At 39.3% G+C, this 20081-nt stretch overlaps 1 protein-coding gene across 1 annotated transcript in view; it reads left to right on the top strand.

Moving 5' to 3' along the window:
• The first annotated feature begins 2597 nt into the window (after positions 1-2597).
• The window catches only part of Rnf185 (ring finger protein 185), a 39288-nt gene continuing 21804 nt past the window's right edge, over positions 2598-20081 (top strand). The window contains exon 1 of the mRNA XM_003478302.5: positions 2598-2769. The gene's annotated coding sequence lies outside the window, so the exon portion shown is untranslated. The remainder of the gene's footprint in view (positions 2770-20081) is intronic.

The raw sequence follows: 20081 nt of genomic DNA, 5'->3' as shown, positions 1-20081 counted from the left end.
GGTGTGTGTGTGTGTGTGTGTGTGTGTGTGTGTGTGTTTGAGACAGGGTTTTGCTATGCAATTCAGGCTGGTCTTGAACTTACTATGTTGCCTACGCTGACCTTAAAGTCAAAGAGATCTTTCTTCCTCAGATTCCTGAGTACTGGAATCATAGACATGCCCCACCACGCCTGGTTCCCTCACGACTTTTTGAACAAAAATAAATCAGCATGCACCTGTGGTTAAACAGGTTGGTTGATCACTTTTTGTGGCAGGATGCAAACCTCAAAGAACAATGAGGCATATCAATACTTGTGTTAGATGATTTAGAGAAAGGGTTAAGGAAGTGGATGCTTTGATCTGAATTAGATGCTGTCTATAAATGGATATGCTGATAAATTTTTCTAGAAGGAGGGAAAAATATACTGATCCTAAAACTGTAATCAGAGATTGAGTATGAGTATGAGTATGAGAGTATGAGTCAGGATAGGGAACCTTTTTTTCATTGTTATGATTTGGGCAATGTTCATGTACTCTCTAAGTGGGTTCATATTACCTTGATATACTTTGGTCATAGAGTGACCATGCTCAATCTTTATGTTTCGTGAAACTTTTATATCCAACAGGAAAATGCCAGGGTCTGCCTGTGGGTGCCAGGCTACCTCTTGGATGTCAGGGGCTGCTTTTATCTTCTTCTCTGCCTGAATTCAAATCCAGATTTGTGATACTGGAAATATCCCCCATGTTACTTCTTGTTTATAGCTGACAGACTTTCTTGTGTAAGTTTATTTTGTCTATTATGATATGGTTACTGTCTATTCAGGCCCAATCCCTTAGATAATTGTAGGCCCTTAAATGTTTGTTGAATGAATGAAACAATGAAGATGATAAAGGACAATTTCCTGGGACAAATTGCAGCTCCACCACCAATCAGTAGATGATTGGATACAATATATAAATAATTAACCCACAATCCATATACATACTATGTTACTTGTCTCCATATGGTCCTTTACAGCTATTTTGCTACATCATCTCAACCCAGGATCTAATTTACATTTTTGTCATGTACTTTCAGTCTCCTTTCTGCTCAAACAGTTCCTCAGCTTTTCATGACCTAATAGTTATTTTATAGAGTGTCTGTCAATATGAGTTTATCTAATGTTTCCTCATGAGCCTGAGACCTGGGTCATGCACCTTTTTTTTTCTTTCCACATGGAAGAATGGAAGACTGCAAGATAGATACCAGGGTCTCTAGCTCACTCTCAACCTCAAGTCCTTGCACTTGTAATAGAAAAACCACAGAAAAGATGTTGTGCCCTTCCCAATATATTTACTGAGGCACATGATCTCTACCTGATCCATTATTGGTGATATCACCAGTTAGCATGGGTCCTTGCCTTAGTGATAATGAAAATTAAAACTAAAGCAACAATGTGACTTTACATGCAGAGCTTTAATGAAGGTAACAGAAAATAAAGGATCCCAGCTTGACTACTTGCTGGAGGACACACACTCTGAAAAAGAATTTCAGATTGGCCCATAACAAAGGACTGGGGTCCAGTCTTATGGGGTGGGGTTCAGTAGATCATTATCTCAGTTCTGCTTGTGATGTTTCACAGATGTTCTTCATGATTTAAGGAGCAATTTCTGTCTCGTGAGAAGTTCTGCTGGATTTAAAGGCAACCATAGGTTTAAGGTAATGAAGATTCTGGTAGTAATTTAATATCCCTATAACTCTCTTCTTCTGGTGATGTCAGTCTTAAAAAGGTAATGAGATAGGCTTAGTAAATTTAGGGCTAACAAATCTTATTTTCGCAACCTTTAGATAGACACTCCCTAAATGACTTACATGCTTATATGCAGAGCTGAAAAGGTTTTAACTCAGGGTTTTACAAAATGAAAATCAAGTTTTATTCTACTCTTGGGCATTTGTAAGCCCAAGTGAAAAGCCATGTTTAAGTCCTGTCTATATTAGAAGACACAAATCATGCTTTTAAGGTTCCAGGAGTTTGTCTTCTGTCCGTATAGTGGTCTCTAACTATGTCATGACTTTGACCCTGTTATTTTTGATCACTTGATTCATTTGTTGTTAGGTTACACCTCTGTGACAGTCATTTCCCGTTGTAATCAGTAAGTAATTTGTGGGAGATATTCAATGTAAACATCATATTTCTTTAGTTCTATCATTTATGATTTTTCTAACTCCATGTTCACTATGGAACATGATGTTCCATTTACTAAAAGGAAGACTGCTTTTTTCACATTTATCCACTTTTTCATTTATGTTAGTAAAATTGTGTGAATTATATTTTATTCAGTTAGCTGTACACTACTGCGATCATGTATTTTTATGCTAACATTGCCAGATTTGGCCAGTGGGATCTTAAAGGTAAGTCCTGTTTCCTTTTACTCATTCCCATCATTCTTATTAACATCGTCTTTATACTCTGGTGAAACAAGACATTTTAAGTTTATCTAATAATACTTCCGGAACCATCCTTTTCTTAAAGACCCCAGACTCTGCTTAAAGCGACCAAGCGGACCCTTGTAACGCCGCTTCCGGCCTGTGGGCGGAACCTTAGCTGCCGGACCAGGGCCGGGTAACAGCCGCGGACCAACCTTTTCCGGTTGTGGCCGGAAGTCTCTTCGAGAGGGGCGGCTCCGCGTGACCGGAGTCCGCGTAGGAGGGGTTGAAGGTCTAATCCCAAGACTGACTAGGCTAGGACTGGCCGGTGGACCGAGAGACTAATAAACTGAAGCTGCTGCAGCGTTCCTGAGAGGAGACAGGTACGTGACAGGCTGAGGTGGTGGCGGGGGTCATAGAGGCTTGGGGGCGGGGGCAGGAGACTGTTCGCCTTTCCCGGACTCACGGGCTTCCACACCTGAGCCGAGCGGGCCAGAGAGAATAGGCCTGGCGGTGCCGAGTGTTCACAGTCCAAAAGAAAGGTCAGGGTGGTGTGGTCTTCCTTTAAGTGAGTACAGATCGGGGGAAGCTGAAGCCTTGGGAAAGGGAGGAAAGGCTTCCTTTCCAGCCAAGAGCTCACCTTGACTCCTTTTCTTTTTCCCGTTCGAGACCGCCTCTTTCGTGTGGGAGTGTATTTAATGAACTTGCCCGGAGTACAGAGACAGAGCGAAGTGAACTGATTTGGGACGAGAGTAAAAAAGAGGCGGTTGAGACCTCGTTGCCGACAGCCAATTGTGTATTCTAAGCCAAATCTTTCCTGTGCTAACGCTAGCTTTCTCATTTGTAAAACGGGGCAATGTTTCTCAAACTACGGATCTCATACCATCTACTTTGAGATCCTCTGAAATGCCAGCTCTGCAATATTAAGCTTAAACAACTGATTAAGAATCTGAGTTTCGAACCTAGGAAACGTCTGTTGAACGTCCACTTCTGGAGACTTGTACATACTGATGTTTGAAGACTCTTGGTTTTAAGTGCTTTCCTTTCTTCGCTTTGAGGCAGTTGGAACCATTTCTGGAACTTTGAAAGAACTGGGATGTTTAATCTAGAAAAGAGCACTGACAGGAAAATAACTTTAAAAAAATCTTATAGAAAAGAGAGCTTCCACAATCTTTGGGGCTGGCAGGCAGAACTAGGACTAATAGGTGGATTCTACAGGAACACAAGATTTTTACTTAATACAAGAGGAATTTAATGGAAGAATCATCAAAGATGACCAGTGATGGGGTGTATCGCCTGGTTGTGGTAGAAGTTGTACAGGTATTAGATGACAGACCTTCCCTACTTGAAAGTCTTTTATTCTAAGTGGTTACATTAATCTTTGTAATACTGACTACTAGTAGCAGAGTATGTTTTTCATGTCTCCTCAATCCTACACACATTTCCCATATGTAATTCCAACATACTTGAGTTTATGCAATCTCTTCTGGTTCTCCTGTGCGCAATATGTCTTTTCAAGGACTTAAAATTGACTCCACTTCTGATAGAGGTGTCTGAAATGTTTGTTGTATGAATTGTTAAACAGGGAGCCATCCCATCAGTTAGTATCTTATTTTCTAAGAACAATTTGTACATGCGTATGAAGACTGTGTGACAGAAGCCAGTGGACTGCTTGGAACACAGAATGGAGGGCCCCTTGAAAGTGGTCGTGCCAGCCTTCTCCGTGGGACAGAAACCCTTTCTAAACTTTAATTTTTCCAGCAATGTGTGTGTAGATGTGAGAGAATCTTAATAGTCCATAGGTTAGCTTTCTGTTCAGTGTATAAAGCCAGTCTTCTTATGGATTTGTCAGTTTATCCTCACTTAGATGTAATCTGTAGATGATGCTTCTAGCATAGTTTTAATTTTCTAATCAAATTTCTAATCAGATTTCCTCATTTATAATCACTAGATCACTTTTCTGCCACCTGTTTGAATGGTTAAGAGTGTTTTATCTTATGCAGCAGAGATTGCAAATTATGACCAGATGCTGCTGATCATCCTAACCCCCAAAAAAGGTTGAGATAAGCTAAAACTTCATACTTGCGCTTTTCTATTTGTTTGTGTCTCTTTAGATTAATAGAAGTTGTGAAATCCTTACTTGCATGTTACATGTATGAGTGCTGAGTAAAATGCTTTTCATTTGTTGGAGTTTTAAAAACTTCTCAATCTGGGAGTTTCCTTTTATAAAAGTATCTGAATTTAATAAATGTCTTCTTCAGACCACTGGTTTGAAGAGATGCCTCTGAGAAGCAAAAGTTCCTATGTAAGTCTGGGAAAGCTAAGTACTATCATTCTTTCTTAGAACTTCTGTATTTAGACCACACGAAGGCACTAAAAGATCCTGCAATAAATAAGTAAGCTTGAAAGCTAGGATAAAACCTTGTTTCACTTGTTTAATCTAGTGTTGCCAAATTTATTTGATGTGAAACTTCCTCCCTCTTTTTTAAATTGAAGCATATGTTGATAAATTGTGACTTAGAGTCCGAATGTATGGGCCAATGCTAGCCCAACTGCTTGTTTCTTCATGACCTATAACTACGAATGGCTTTCACTTTTTGTTGCTGTTTATTTGTTTTTGAGACAGTTTTACAGTTCAGGCTGGGTTCAAACTCAGCAGTTCTCCTGTCTCAGCCTCTCAAATCCTAGGATTACAGGCATGCATCACATACCCAACCCACACTTTTAAGTGGGGAATAAATCTATATTTCACAATATATGACACTTGTATGTCTTTGAATGTCAACATTTGTTTTAGCCATAGCCATTTATTTATATATTGCCTTTGACTGCTTTAATGCTGTAATAGTAGAGTTGAGTAGTTAAAAAAGAACTGTGGTCCACAAAACCTAAAATGAGCTTTTACAGAAAAAAATTTGCCAGTTCGTGATCTATGTCATGTATGTCACTTTTTAACTTTTTATTTTAAAACAACTTTAAAAATTTAAAAGCCAGGCATGATGGTGCATGCCTGTAATCCCACCACTTAGGAGCCTGAAGCAGGATTGCCATGAATTTGAGGGCAAACAGACTACATTGACTTTAAGGCCAGCCTGCACTACATAACAAGACCATGTCTCCACATACACACAAAAAAATTTAAAAAAGATTTCACTTCCTGTAACACTTCACATGATTTTTCCTCATGTTAACATTTAACTAGAGTAAAATTATTTAACCAAGAAATTTAATATTGTAAGATACTAATAAGCTATAGATTTTGTTCAAAGTTTGCCATTTATCCCAATCCTCTTCAGGTCCCAAATCCAGGATCTCAAATCAGATGTAGTCAAATTGCTTTAGCTTGGTCTCTTTCAATCTAGAATAGTTCTTCATTCTTGTTTGTCTTATATAACTGTAAAATTTTTCCCCACTACTGAGAATTAAACCCAGGTTCTTTCTACTGAGCTGTGTTCTCAGCCCTTTTCATTTTTTATTTTGAGTCACCGTCTGACTAAATTGCTCAGGTGGAATTTAAACTTGCCATCCTTCTGCCTCACCCTCCCAAGTACTGGAATTACAAATATTCACCCCTGTGCTTGGTTTATGGCTGTAACCATTTGTTTTTATTGTTTTTGTTTTTCGGAGACAGATCTCAAGTGTAGTTTAGGCTGGCCTTGATCTGTGTAGTCTAGGATGGCCTCAAATTCATGGTGATCCTCCTTGCCTTACCCTCCCACGTACTAGGATTATAGATATGTGCCACCGTGTCCAACTAAACTAAAAACTCTTGAACAGGACTTGCCAATTATTTGGAGGTGTTTGTTTGTTGTTGTTTGTGTGTTGTTTTTTAAGACAAGATCATGTTTTGTGATCCAGGCTAGCCTTGAACTCACTGTGTTAACTCAAGCTGGTCTCGAACTTTCAGTGATCCTCCTGCCTTAGCCTCATGAATGCTGGGATTTCAGGCGTGCGCTACCATGCCTGTTGGCCAGTTTTTTTTATAGGATGTCTTAGATACTTTTTCTCTTGTTACTGAGACAAAATACCTGACACCTAAAGTTAAAGGAGGGAAGGTTTATTTTGCTGATAGTTTGTAGAGGTTTCAGTCCATAATTGGCTGGCTTCAGGGCAGAGTAGCTGCACAGGGAAACTTTATTAGAACTTCCTTTCTGACCAAACTCACAATTGAATCATTCTACTGGGCTCTTGGCTCTTTATTCTTAGCATAAATCTGGCTAAAAGCCCCCAACAGTAGCCATGTCACCACCTCAATGTTAAGATTGCCTTGAAATTTTTACTGCCAGATTAATTAGTCTGCTACCCTTAATCTCATTGTCAGGCAAAGTCCCTGGACATGAGCAAAATGCAGACAAACTTTCTGCAAAGCCATAACACACAGTGTCTGAAGTCAACAGCCAGTGCAGTCCTTCTTCCCAGTAGATACCACCTGAGCTTGGTCTTTAACAGGAGTGTTTCTGTCAGCTTTCTGGTCTTCTGAGCTCTGACCACAATCTCCCATCAGGTACAGCCTAAGGCTTTCCAAGGCTAGTCTGTCAGCAAGCACCTCGGAACCTTTACAAACTCTTCCCTTAAACCAGTTCCAAAGGCTCTTGAACCACACAGTGAGGTACAGACACAGCAACTACCCCACTAGATTCTTTTCTCTTGTTGCTGAGATAAAGCATTTGACCCTCAAAGTTAAAGGGGGAAAACTTTATTTAGCTCACAGTTTGTAAAGGTTTCAGTTCAGAATTGGCAGGCTCCAGGGTGGGGTGACAGCCCAGAGAACAAACAGTTCATGGTAGACGGAAGTTAGCAAAACAAGCAAGAGACCTTAGCAGCTCCACGCACCTCCCCCCCATACTCTATCTAATCTACTGGGATTAGGGCAATGACAAACCAGTCAGTGAACTGATTTAGTAATCATGAACCCTTAATCCCAGCATTGCAGCATGAATCAGTCATGTACACTAGAGCCAGCCATCAATGAGCACATGAGGTTGTGAGGGGATGGTCATCTCTACACAAGCCATTACACTGAATGTCTCTCAAACATTTTTTTAAAAATTCAAACCCAGGAGCATTCTACCACTAAATTACTTTCCTCAGCAACCACCACCACCCCCGTTTTTAAAATTTTCAGACAAGGTCTAGCTTAGTTACTCAGGCAGGAGCCTTCCTGCCTCATACTTCTTCAGTGGTGCAATTACAAGTATACCATTGCACTCACCTTTTTTTTTTTTTTAATTTAAGGAGAAAAGAAAAAAAAAAGTGAAAGGGTACAAGTTATACAGATTTACAGAAGAAAAAAATGAACAGTAGGAAATCACTAGTTAATGGATTACATATTGCCATCTTAAAAATAATTGTTCAAGTCACAAAATTAAAGCTTGTAGAGTGGACATTCCAACAATGATACTGCAAACAGTTCTGTTCAATGATCCAATAAAACTCTGTGATATCATTTTCTATCTTATACACTTAAATATACATGCAGTTATATAGTTTAGAGCACTTTCTTTTCCTCTCTTTTGTACAATGACTATTACACATTTTGGGTTTCATTGCTCCCACGGTTCTTACTGCTTTTTTGGAAGAGAGTAAAACCAAATGAGACATAACAGGACAGAATCGGTCAAGTCAAAAGGGTGGACATAAGAGATAATATAAAAACATAATACAAGGTGATCATCAATGGTTACCATAATGCCTCCCGCTATCTCTAATAGATTTGCCTATATCATTAGTTATAATACAATTGAACAAAATAGTAAAGAACAAAACCGACAAAACCAAAACATTGGAGACATTGTAGGTCTTCAAAAGTAGATAAAAGTCAACGAGAATGGGCGTTATAATGAATCTCATTATCTTCTCAGCTGATGCCTAAACTTTCGAACCTGATACTATCCATCAAAACAGAATAGGGGAGCATCAGTCAAAAACAAGATGGTGAGAGTAATACAGGGCTTCAAATCGAGATAATAGAAAGTCAAAGTGGGTTACTATATTATATCCTGCTATTTTTTCCCTTTAATTAAACGGATAAAAATAAAAAAGTAAATAATGGAGTGGAGACTGAGAAAAAAGAGGGCATAACAGCAAAACAGCGCAGATCAGAACATAACCATTTAAGCAGAATAGTGTTTCACCACCAGATAATTCCGACCTAAAAGTAGTTACCATATTGACTCTTTTCTTGAAGTCCTTGAGTACAACTTCATATACTGTAGCATTAAGTATATCGAAACAATGTAGAACCATTTAAGAGAATGACAGCATTACAGAGTATTTAGAATCGACTAACAGAAAATGAACAATGGTTTCTGTATAATCTCCTTGTCTTTAAAAGGTTTTTGCTTATACTATCGTACATAATAAAATCCAATAAGATACAACCTGTTTAGACCATTGGAGACAGAAGAACAAAAGCTAGATGAGACTTCAAAACAAGATGGTACTAAATCAGTATTACCTATTAAGATGTCATTTTCTCTAAAATAGCTGTTCCTATCATCCAATCTTCTCTGTCTCATTTCTGTTGAGCTCTTTTTCTGTCAGTAGCTGTCAGTTTGTCTTCTTCATTTTGTTCTCTGCTCCATTCGTTGTGGCCTCCCCGCCACCATTTTTGGGTTCTTTGTATTTTTCTTTTTTTAGAATATCCTGCAATACTTTCTGTAGGGTTGAATTGGTGGTTGCAAATTCCCCCAGTTCCTCTTTATCCTGGAAGCACCTCGTTTTTCCATCAATTTCCAGGGACAGTTGTGCAGGATATCTCAATCTTGGCTGGAGGATTATTATCTTTCAAAGCTTGAATTATTTCCCCCCATGCTCTTCGTGATTTGATGGTTTGTGCAGAGAAATCTGCTGTAATTCTGATGGGTGTTCCCTTGTAAGTGGTCTGTTTCTTGTCTCTTACAGCTTTTAATATTCTGTTCTTGTATTGAATTTCTGGAATTTTTATTATTATATGCCTGGGTGTTTCTCTGTTAGGGTTGTAGGTAGCTGGGGTCCTGTATGCCTCATACATCTGAGTATCTTTACCTTTTGCTAAATTAGGAAAGTTCTCCTGGATTATTTCTGTGAGTAGCTTTTGTAGTTCACTTGTTTGTGTCCCTACTTCTTCTTTTATGTTCTTAATCCTTAAGTTATGGCTCCTCTTATCATCTTCTTGCTTTGTATTATTGCTGTTTCTTTGTTATTTTTAAGAAGTTTTTCATTTCATTCTCCCATATTACCAGTCTGCCCTCCAGCTCAGATAGTCTGTCCTTAGTTTCTTTCAAGCTGTTATGCCAGTCTTGGATAGACTTCTTAATTTCTTGATAGTCCCTTTGAACCTGCTTCACGTACTCTATGCTTTCTCTGTTTTCTCCATCAAACAATTCTCCCCTCTTTTTCTGTTCTTCCATTCCACCATCTGTTTTTTTCCTGGGTGGTGCTTAGCATTTCTCTAACTATTCTGCATACTTCTAGCTTCAGGTCGTTGATAACTTCATTCCTGAATTGGTCTATGAGGCTCTCTATATGGCGCTTAATGTCTATTGGTGCGGTGTCCGCTATTGCCTGTTTCTCAGAATTGGGGGCCGAGGAGCCTTTCTTGTTGCTTCCCTTCCCCATTTTCTCCGTTCCTTATAAAATGCAAGCTTACATAGGAGGCCCAGCTTCCCTGCCTGTCAGCCACAGCCTGATCAAATTGCGCTGGCTAGGTGTTCCCGCCCACCGCTGCGCACCAGGGAGTTACAGACTAGGCAGCCTCCGGGCCACCGTCAGGCTCTGGGATCTGGGTTAGGCCAGCCTACCAAGTCCGCCCGCAGCGTCACGCAGGCCAGGCACTTTTCACCAATCCCGTCCGAGAGGGGAATGTGTGGCTGGAGTCGCCACCGCGCCCTGCTCTTACAGGACTGCCCGAGCCCAGAAAGTCCTCTGCTGGAGTCAAACTGTGGTGGAGTGTCAGTTTCTCTCACTCACCTCGCCACCAGTCAGTGTACGCCTCCTTGTCTGTCCTGTTTTCGACTCCGTTCGCAGACTCCCGTTCCCAGAGCTTCTGCGCGTCTCTCCTTGCCGAGCCGCCGTGGAGGCAGTCAGCCACCGAGCGGCGGGAAATCCAAACCGCGGTTTCCAATGGCGCGGGGTCCAGCCTCCACACCGAGACTTTTCTGTTCCTATTTTAGCGCCAGGACTGCATTCCAAGTTGGTTTCTCTCAGCCCAGTTCGTTCCTGAGTCAGCAGAGCATATCTCTACCAGCTCGTGCCCCACAACCAGTTTGTTGGGAGGAACTCAGAAGAATGTCAAGACGAAGGAGCAAAAGGCAAACTGAGACCTCTAGACCACACAGAATAAGTCTGGGAGATACAGTCATGGAAAAAAACAGAAGTCACACACCTGAAATCTCTGAGAGGTTAGCAACTGAAGTAAGAAAACAAGTTTATGAGATTGTAAAAGCAGTCAAATCAGAGATAATGTCTCAGGTAAAAGAAGAAATCACATACTGAAAGAATTGTTCAGCAGGTCTACAGAAGACATAGACAAAAAGAGGAGGATAGGAAAATGATGGAAACCTTGAATGAATATAGAAAGAAATTACAATGCATGAAACAGATTCAAAGAGAGATGCAGGAAATTAAAAATTCAATCGAGGGGGTGGGAAAAAAAAATTCAATCGAAAGCTGGCAAAACCGCTTGAAAGAGACTGAAGATAGACTTTCAATCCTTGAAGATATATTGCAGCTAGTGATCGTGAAAGGAAAGATCTCTTAAAAGTTAACATGGAATTAGGAAATAACAGCTGCAAGATGATGCAAAGAAGCATAACTTAAGAGTGATAGGTGTAGGTGAAGAAACAGGTCAACACAAATGAAATTAAAAGGATATTCACAGAAGTAATAGAAGAAAACTTCCCAAACATGGAAATAGGATCTGGCATGCAGATAAGCAAGGCATCTAGGACTCCAGCCAGCCCTAACCAAAGTAAATCTACACCCAGACTTAATAATCAAAATTCCATAAATTCAGCACAAGAATAAAATATTAAAAGCTATTAGAGAAAAGAGACATATCACCTATAAAGGAAAACCAATCAGAATCACGGCAGACTTATCAACACAAACCATTACATCAAGAAGAGTTTGGTGGGCTGAGGATTTAGCTCAGGGGCATAAGTGCCTTGCCTTGGAAGTGTGTGGTTGTGAGTTTGATCCCTAGTACCAATAAAAAAGAAAAAGAAAAAAAAAAAAAGTTTGGAGTGTAGTGTTTCAAACCCTGAATGAAAACAGCTTCCAACCCAGATTGAGCTACCCTGCAAAACTGTCTTTCAAAATTGATGGAAAAATAAGATCCCTCCATAATAAAAAAACAACTGAAGAGCTGGGGATTTAGTTCAGTGACTTAAGCGCCTGCCTGGGAAGCGTGAGGTCATGAGTTCAATACATGGCACCAAAAAAAAAGAATCCAAGAACAACTGAAGGAATTCATGACTACCAAACCATCCCTACGGAGAGTGCTAAAGGATATTCTAGAGAGAAAGATGACCATGGTTCCAGGAACAGCAGCAGAGGAGGCTCACCAAACAAGACAGGCAGTTGAATGAAGGGGAAAAGTGGAGGGCCAACAACAGGAAGATAGCAGGGCAGCGACAAAGCGATGTATGCTAATTATAACCATTAATGTAGATGGCCTCAGGTCAGCAATAAAAAGAAACACAGGGAGAGTGGATCAAGAAACAAAGATGTACTGATACACTGCATGTAAGAAACACATTTAACTGGAAAGGAAATTCATAGACTGAAAATCAAAGGAGAAAAAACAGCTGTTTCATGTGACAGACCAAAAAAATGCAAGAGTAACTTGTCCATCAACCGAAGAATGGGTAAGAAAGAAATGGTATTTTCATGCAGTGGAAAGCTACCCAGCTATAATGTAGAATAATTTCAAGGCTCCTATAGGTTCACGGCCAAAACAGTTGGAACTTGTATGTGTAAACCCTAGCATAAGAAACAGAAGGAGTTAATGGGATTCAAAAGCAAAATAGTTAACATAAGAGCAAAAGGGAGAAAATAGCTGGGAGGGAAAGGTGGAAATTATTGTCAATTCCTTATAGTCTTATCTTGAACTTTTGCATTCTTTATATGATTTTATTAGGTTTGGCTTTATTCTGTCTTGTTTTAGATTTTATGCTGTCAGATGGTAGGGGCAGCTGTTTTGAATATAATGGGATATATTATGGTAATCATGGTTTTCTATTATATTGCTTTGAAGTATTATAATGCTTTCATTCATTGGTTTGATTGGTTTTATTCTGTTTGATTTTTATTATGTGTGATGGTATAAATAGCTATTTTGAAGAAAACAAAACATTATGGTAGCCATTGCTGATTTACTATCATCTTGTTTTGAAGTCCTACCATGCTTTTGTTGTGTTTTGATTGGTTCTATCCTGTTGTGGTTTATTTGATTTTATTATGTGTGATGGTACAGACAAATTTTTTGAGGAAAATGAAATGTTATAGTTGCCATTGTTCATTTCCTATTATTTGGTTTTGAAGTCCTGTAATGCTTTCATTCTTTTGAGTGGTTTTATAGTATTTTGTTACGTTTGATATTATTGTGTATGAAGGTATGTTCAACGGTTTCGAAGAAAAGAGACATTGTGGTACCTACTGTTGATGTCTGATTGTCTGGTTGTGAAGTGCTGTGTTGTTTGCATTGTTCTTTTCTGATTTGCTTTGTTATGTTCTCTTTGGTTTTATTCTCTTTAAAATAAAAAAAAAATAAAAGATGAGATTGATTCTGAAAAAAAAAGGCTCCCCCTTACTTCTATCTCATCTTTCTTGCTACTTCCTGAAGCAGTTCTGGAATTCTTTTTCATAAGTGATTTAGTTCCACTATTGTGGCTGTTGTGGTGTGCTTAATTCATTAAAAATGTTTACGTTTTATGGTCATGTGATTCTGGGGAAGAGCCAGGGTTGTTTAGTGCCAGATGCAGTGAATAAAATGGCCGAGGATACACCATAATGTTTTTATGTGGCAGGAATTGCCATATCAGAAATGACATGTGATGTAGAGCATGGCTACGGTGAAGATGAAACCATTGCCCATTTCTCCCAACAAATTTTCTATGCATGTTTTTTAAATGCTGGAATAAGTCCTTGTAATACTAAGAGTTCAGGGGGATATAGCTCAGTGGCACAAGCTCCTACCTGGCAAGCACAAGTTCTGAGTTTGATTCCTGGTACCCAAAAAAAAAAAAAAAAAAAATGTTTATGTGCTGGGGATATAGCTCAGCGGCACAAGCACCTGCCTGACAAGTGTGAGGTCATGAGTTCAATCCCCAGGACAAAAAAAAAAAAAATTGAGTTCACTCTAATGTTTCTGGGTACAAACTCAGTACACATAATTCCTAAAGATAAAAAACTACAGTCAGCATTACATTGATGTTGGATCTTGATTATGTGCTTTGCTCTGCACCAAGAGAATTGGGTGGTTCACATTGAGAACTCTGAACCTTGGTCTTAGGATCATCAGTATTGACCCAAGTTTCATCTCCCTTAGTTAGTAACTTTCTTAAAAAGTTAGACTCGGGAAAGGAATGATTGCCTAACTGTAATGAAAATGACTTCTGTAATGTGTTGCTGTGTGTGTGTGTGTGTGTGTGTGTGTGTGTGTGTGGCGGTGAGTCACAACTTCACACTTGCCAGGCAGGTGCTTGTTTGCTGCTGAGCTATTCCCCAGTCCATAAACATTTTTTGTGGGGGAGAGGGGGACTGGGAATCACACTCAGAACCTTGTGGTTGCCAGGCAGGTCCTTATGTGCTGAACTAAATCCTCGGCAACACTATTGCTTTTGCATGGAGCAAATGCAGGACTCAGCTAATTCAAATCTGTTGTTAAAATGTATTGAGGAGAACTATAATAGATGTTCAGATTCTCAGAAATTTCCCTAATAGTCACTTGTTTGAGCAAATCATTTCACTTGCTTTCTCAACATTCTTTTGGGTTTGATGTTAAAGAACCTCATATTGAAGGGATTCTGATCTCTTGCTTTAGCTGATTCAGAGCTGTTACAGAATCACTCAGGCCACTTATAAACTGTTTTCGTTGCTGCAGCATCACTATAAACTAGTTTTAACTTTTCATGTATTTCTTTAAACCAGGCATGATGGGTGAACAACTGTAAGCCCAGCACTGAGGCAGAGGATTGCCAAGAGTCCGAGGCCAGCCAGGGCTACCTACTGAGGAGTCAAGACCAGTCTGAACCATAGTGAGATCTTGTCTCAAAAAACAAGTTATGTTTTCTAGCACTCCTTTGCAGGTTTTTTTGTTTTTTTTTTTTTTAACTTTGTTTTGTTTTCTTCAGATCTGGCATTTACCATGTTTGTTTGTTGTTGTAGTTTTTTTGTTTGTGTTTTTTGAGGCAGGTCCTCACTTGTGTAGTTTAGGTTGCCCTTGAACTCACTAGGTAGCTCCTGCTGACCTCAAATTCTTGGCAATCTTCCTGCCTCAGCCTTGTAAATGCTGGGATTACAGGTATGTGTCACCATACATGGACACCATGTATTTATTTTGCCAGTTTTTTTTTTCTTTTGTTATTTGTACCTTTGTTGTCATATGGATGAAATCATTACCAAACATGAGGTTTACAAAGTAGGGACCAAGTGGCTTAAAACTAAGATTCTCAAAGATGACTTCAATAGCTGTCTGATGGTCATGACCCTGCTTCTTTACTTTCACATCTCTGAAGATGACATAGGTCCATCTCTTTATTTCTTTGTTTATTGGAAACACAGCACTTGGGTAGGATATCCTTGTGCCTAATCTAAAATAGCACTTCTATTAGGATTATTGATTCAAGATATGCTTCCTTCTGTGGAATTGCTTACAGGACTAGCTAGCTATTCCATTTGGGGACGAGTCACCAGGTTGATTCACATAGTAGTCAAAATGTGGGCATTATGGACTTTTAAAAGAGAACAGCCTTCTCAGTATGATCATAAGCAAAGCCATATAAAGTTTCTGGTCTTTTTCTTAATACTCACCTCTACTAGGGCACATCACAATTGGATTTCACTGGATGCAGTGGCGCATGAGTTTGAGGCCAGCCTGGGCTACATAGTAAGTTTAAGGCCAATCTGAACTACATAGCAAGAGCCCATCTCAAAAAATGATAATAAGATTAATAATGATTTTTTTTTACTTGACTACGAATGCCTTGGTGGCAGGAACCAGAACTATTTTTATCATTTGGCATATTAAATGTTTGCCAGATTATACTGGCAATAAACACAAGCACTCGCTTCAACAGCACATATTGATAAACACAATTAATGGAGGTGACTCAGGACACAAGCCTAGTTTATGAAAGTTGATATTATAGATTAATAGAATGCTATCAGGGCTGGGGAATTAGCTCAGTGACATAAGCACCTGTTCAGCAAACATGAGATCATGAATTTGGTCCCTGGTACCCCTTCCCAAAAAAATAGAATGATGCTATTTCCCAAGCATTGTGGCACATACCTGTAATCCCAGCATCTGGGAGGCCAAGGCAGGAGGATTGTAACAGTTGAAGGCCAGCCTGGCTACATAGTTCAAGGCCAGTATGAGCTACATAACAGGACCCTGTCTCAAAACATTTTTAGAAATAAAAATGGAGTCATTTTCGTTTTTTCAACCACTGCTAGCCCTCTTCAGGACCCCTACTGAGAAGAAGTGTAATCATTATTTTGTCAAATATTCACTAAGTTTTACTAAATTCTTAGTTTTCTCCTTAATTGATTAAATTTCATCAGTCTTATTCATTGTCTTCATGCTCTGCCTTCAGAGTACTTTAGAAGTCTTTAGCTCAGCCTCAGTTAAAATCCAAATTAATGAGGCTTCATTGACTTCATGAAAACAAAAGCAAAAATCCTAACTTTGTAACATTTTCTTATAACAAAGTAAAGGAATAGACAGTTACCTATGGTTGCAGGTGAGGTACACTGTTGTCTTAGTTACTTTCTCGTTGAGATACGTTAGCCACAATTTAAGGAAGGAGAGATTTATTTTAGCTCACAGTTTGTATAAGTTTCAGTCCATAGTGGGCTGGCTCCAATACCAGGTGGATGGCAGAGAAAAAGCAACTCATGACTTGGCTGCAGGAAACAGAGAATGATCAAGGAAGAGGAAGGGAGATAGACTGTGCCAGGCCACACCCCCAGAGACTCACTACCCCTACCAGGCTTCACATTCCAAAATCACATTTAACTATGAATTTATCAACAGACTGAAAACTGTTAGTGTCACACTTCCATGATCCAATCACCTTCCCAAAGCCCCACCTATCAGTGAATGCAGAAGGCCTTTATTTCTTTCTTTCTTTCTTTTAAAGACAGGATCTCAATATGCATTTCAGGCTGGCCTTGAATTCACAGCAATCTTCCTGCCTCAGCCTCCTGAGTGCTGGGATTACAGGCATGCGCCACCAGGCCCAGCTACACGAGGGTTTGGGCTGACATGCAGATATAAAACATAATAACTGGCTTAGCAAGTGCCAAAACTGAGCCTCAGACTAACTCCTTTGGTTCCAAATTGTTCCTTTCATTATGTTATACTAGAAAATCCAGCCATTGGGATCTGTCCTGTCTGAAAAGCTTTTAATACCGTGTTTATACTGGCTACATAAGTTTGAGTTGATATTAACAAATTTCTATCATTCATTTATGTACACTTGTTGAATATCTCCTTTCTGTTGGGCACTATGGTAGCACTTTAGAGGCTGAGGCAGAATGGAAACAAGTTCAAGGCCAGCCGAGGTTACATAGTGAGTTCAAGTCCAGCCTAAACTACATAGCAACACCTTGTCTCTAAGAATGAAAACAAAACAAAAAAAGCATAATTATTCCTTTGTTGTGGGTAATGTTATCTGTAGTAGAAATAGAAATGGATGTCAGTTTGGGAAATCCTGAACTGTGTTTTAATTATAGATACCTAATTTAGGGGGAGGGAGTGGTACTATGGATTGAATAGCCTTTGTACTGAGCTATATCTCCAGTGCTCAGTGCTTTTATTTTTTTACTAAGTAACTAAGTTGCATGGGCTGGACTCTTTAATTTGTTTTTCTCCATTGTGCTAGAATTGGCTGGCTTTCTTTTTTCATTTGTTTGGGGGTTTTTGGTTTTTTGTTTTGTTTTTGTTTTATCATCCATTTAAGAGTTTGGGGCAATACCATTTTTTAAAATACTGACTCAATAGTTAATGTAATGTTTCTAGATCTGAAACACATAATGAATGAAAAATGTTTTGTTCTTGTAGGATACTGATTTTCCACAATTATTTAACTAGATTGATTTGTATTGTAAAGTTCCAAGTGTTCTTGAACATCAGATCTGGCAATACATACACATTTATGAAATGCACCTGAGGTGCCTATTCCTGTGTTGACTTAGGTGTGGGACTGTGTCTGACGAGACACATAAGAACAGATCACTGAAATACCATTTGTTAAGCACATCAGCTTAGATTTGGGAAGTTTTGCCTCTGACTTGCTCTGTAACTGGAGTGATTTGACTCCACTGAGCATTATAATTTAACGTCCCACAGGATGCTAATGATGACAGGTAGTCTGCACATTCTGTTTTTATATCTAGTTTTTTATCCATTTTGATTTGATTGTAGTACAAAATGAGAGATAAGCGTCTAGATTCAATTTTCTGAATGTATAGATAGCTTGTTTTCTCAGCATCATTTGTAAAAAGAGGCTGTCTTTTCACCAGCATATGTTTTTGATCCCTTTGTCAAAGACCAGATCACTAAAGGGTTTCTACATCCTCATTTTTGTTCCATTGATCAACGTATCTGTCTTTGTGGCAGTACTGTGCTGTTTTCATCACTGTAACTTTGTAATATAACTCAGAATCCTGGTTTGGCTATTCTTTGTCTTACTGACTTACTCAGGTTCTCCTCACATTTTAAGTCCTACCTCAGCCTCTTGAGTAGCTCAGATTACAAGTGTACTGCCACCTTACCTGGCAAAGCCTTAAGACATTTAATCATAATTCTACTATTAAGAGATCACTCAGTATTTTTGGCCTCTTTTTGCATGCACCTTTTTTACTTGATATAACATTCCATTTTTTAAAAATTTTATTGTTTTGTGTAACATTTAAATATGTTTAAAGCTCTCATGTATGTAAAATATCTCTGGAAGTAAATGGAATCTATGTTTAATAGATTTAAAATAGTGTAATAGAGAGCTGGGGATTTAACTTGGTAATAGGGTGCTTTCCTAGCTTGCCTAAGGTCCTCTGTTCGATCTCTAGCACCACAAAAATGAGTGAATGGATGTAGATGTACTGGTTTATTTAGCCGGGGAATAGGAACTGGAGGGAGACAGAAGTAGACATTAAAATTAGAATGCCTTTGGGAAGATGAGGGTGGGCTAGATTAGGTGCCTCTGTTGGGAGCATGAACCATATAGGCCAGGGCTGAAGGGCATTCGGGATTTGACTCCTTCCTGCTGTTTTACCATCACTGTGTGTTTCCTGGGCTCCAGCTGCATTACATTTGACGCAGTGACTTGTCCTCTGGTCCTGTCTGCTGTATCCACATCCTTCCCAACCTCCCTTCTCTTGTACAGTGTAAACACTTTTGTTAGTGCCCAGTATGTTAAATTACCTTGTTGGTTTATTTGTTTGTATCTCCCTTAGACTGAGACTTTTTATCTGTGTCCTTAATACCTGGCTCATAGGATTATTTATTACACATCTTTGTCTTTTTTTTTTTTTCCTGGTACCAGAGATGGAACTTATGACCTCACTTTCCAGGCAGGCACTTAGGCCACTGAGCTAAATCTCCAGCCCCATTTATATATCTTTGAAAGTGATAAAGCATGGTTGAGTACATAAGGAACTTACAGGCTACCAGAGAAAGAACCAGTGCTGCTCCTAACAAGCCACCATTCCTAGCAAAGCCTTCTCTACTTTCTCAGCCTTTTGCATCTTTCTGTATCTTTAAAGCCTTTCATGTCATTAGTCTTGTATTTGAGGCACAGGTCTCTGAGGACTAGCATAGGGACCTAAACACCATTTATTCTCTAAAATTCTAGAGCTGCTTTCTGTGTGTTCCAAGTTCCAGTTGACTTACTTGTTTCTTCCTACTTCACCTTCTATGAGCATAAAATGGACATTCTTGGAATCTCATCTTTGCCTACACTTTAGCAGCAGCCTAATGAGCTGCACAGACAGGCTCAGTCATACCAAGGTTCCTGGCAGAAAGCTTCTGTATATACAGACATGCTCAAAGAAACAAGACAATTGCTGGGATCATGTGAGTTGTTTTTACCCAAATTAGTCACCTTTGTAACTAAGATTAACATTTCTAGGTGCCTCTATGTACCTGGTCGAGGAATTCTTTGAGTTATATGGGACCAAGAAGGCAAATTATGAATTTCTGCAGTTTGCTAGAACCTGAGAGCTGACCACAAGAATACTGAAAGAAATTTCCTTATGAGATTGAGTTCTTTTGTGGTTCCTGCGCAGGGATATTCTCTTGCTTACTCAGTTTCTATAAAGTGGGCCAGGGCAGGCAGAACAAAGGCCAACTTTGGGAAGGTAGTAGTGAGGATGCTGGATCAGTCATAATCAGACTGTGTACTCTTAACAGATCATTAAGTATTACCAATCTGCCTTAGTCTCATAGGTCATGCTGGTAATATAAATTGAATATTTTACAAAAGTAAAG

Source organism: Cavia porcellus, unplaced genomic scaffold (assembly GCF_034190915.1).
Source record: "Cavia porcellus strain 051 isolate PalLab524CR breed Dunkin Hartley unplaced genomic scaffold, mCavPor4.1 scaffold_16, whole genome shotgun sequence".
Lineage (NCBI taxonomy): Eukaryota > Metazoa > Chordata > Mammalia > Rodentia > Caviidae > Cavia > Cavia porcellus.
This window is presented reverse-complemented; position numbering and strand designations above follow the sequence as displayed.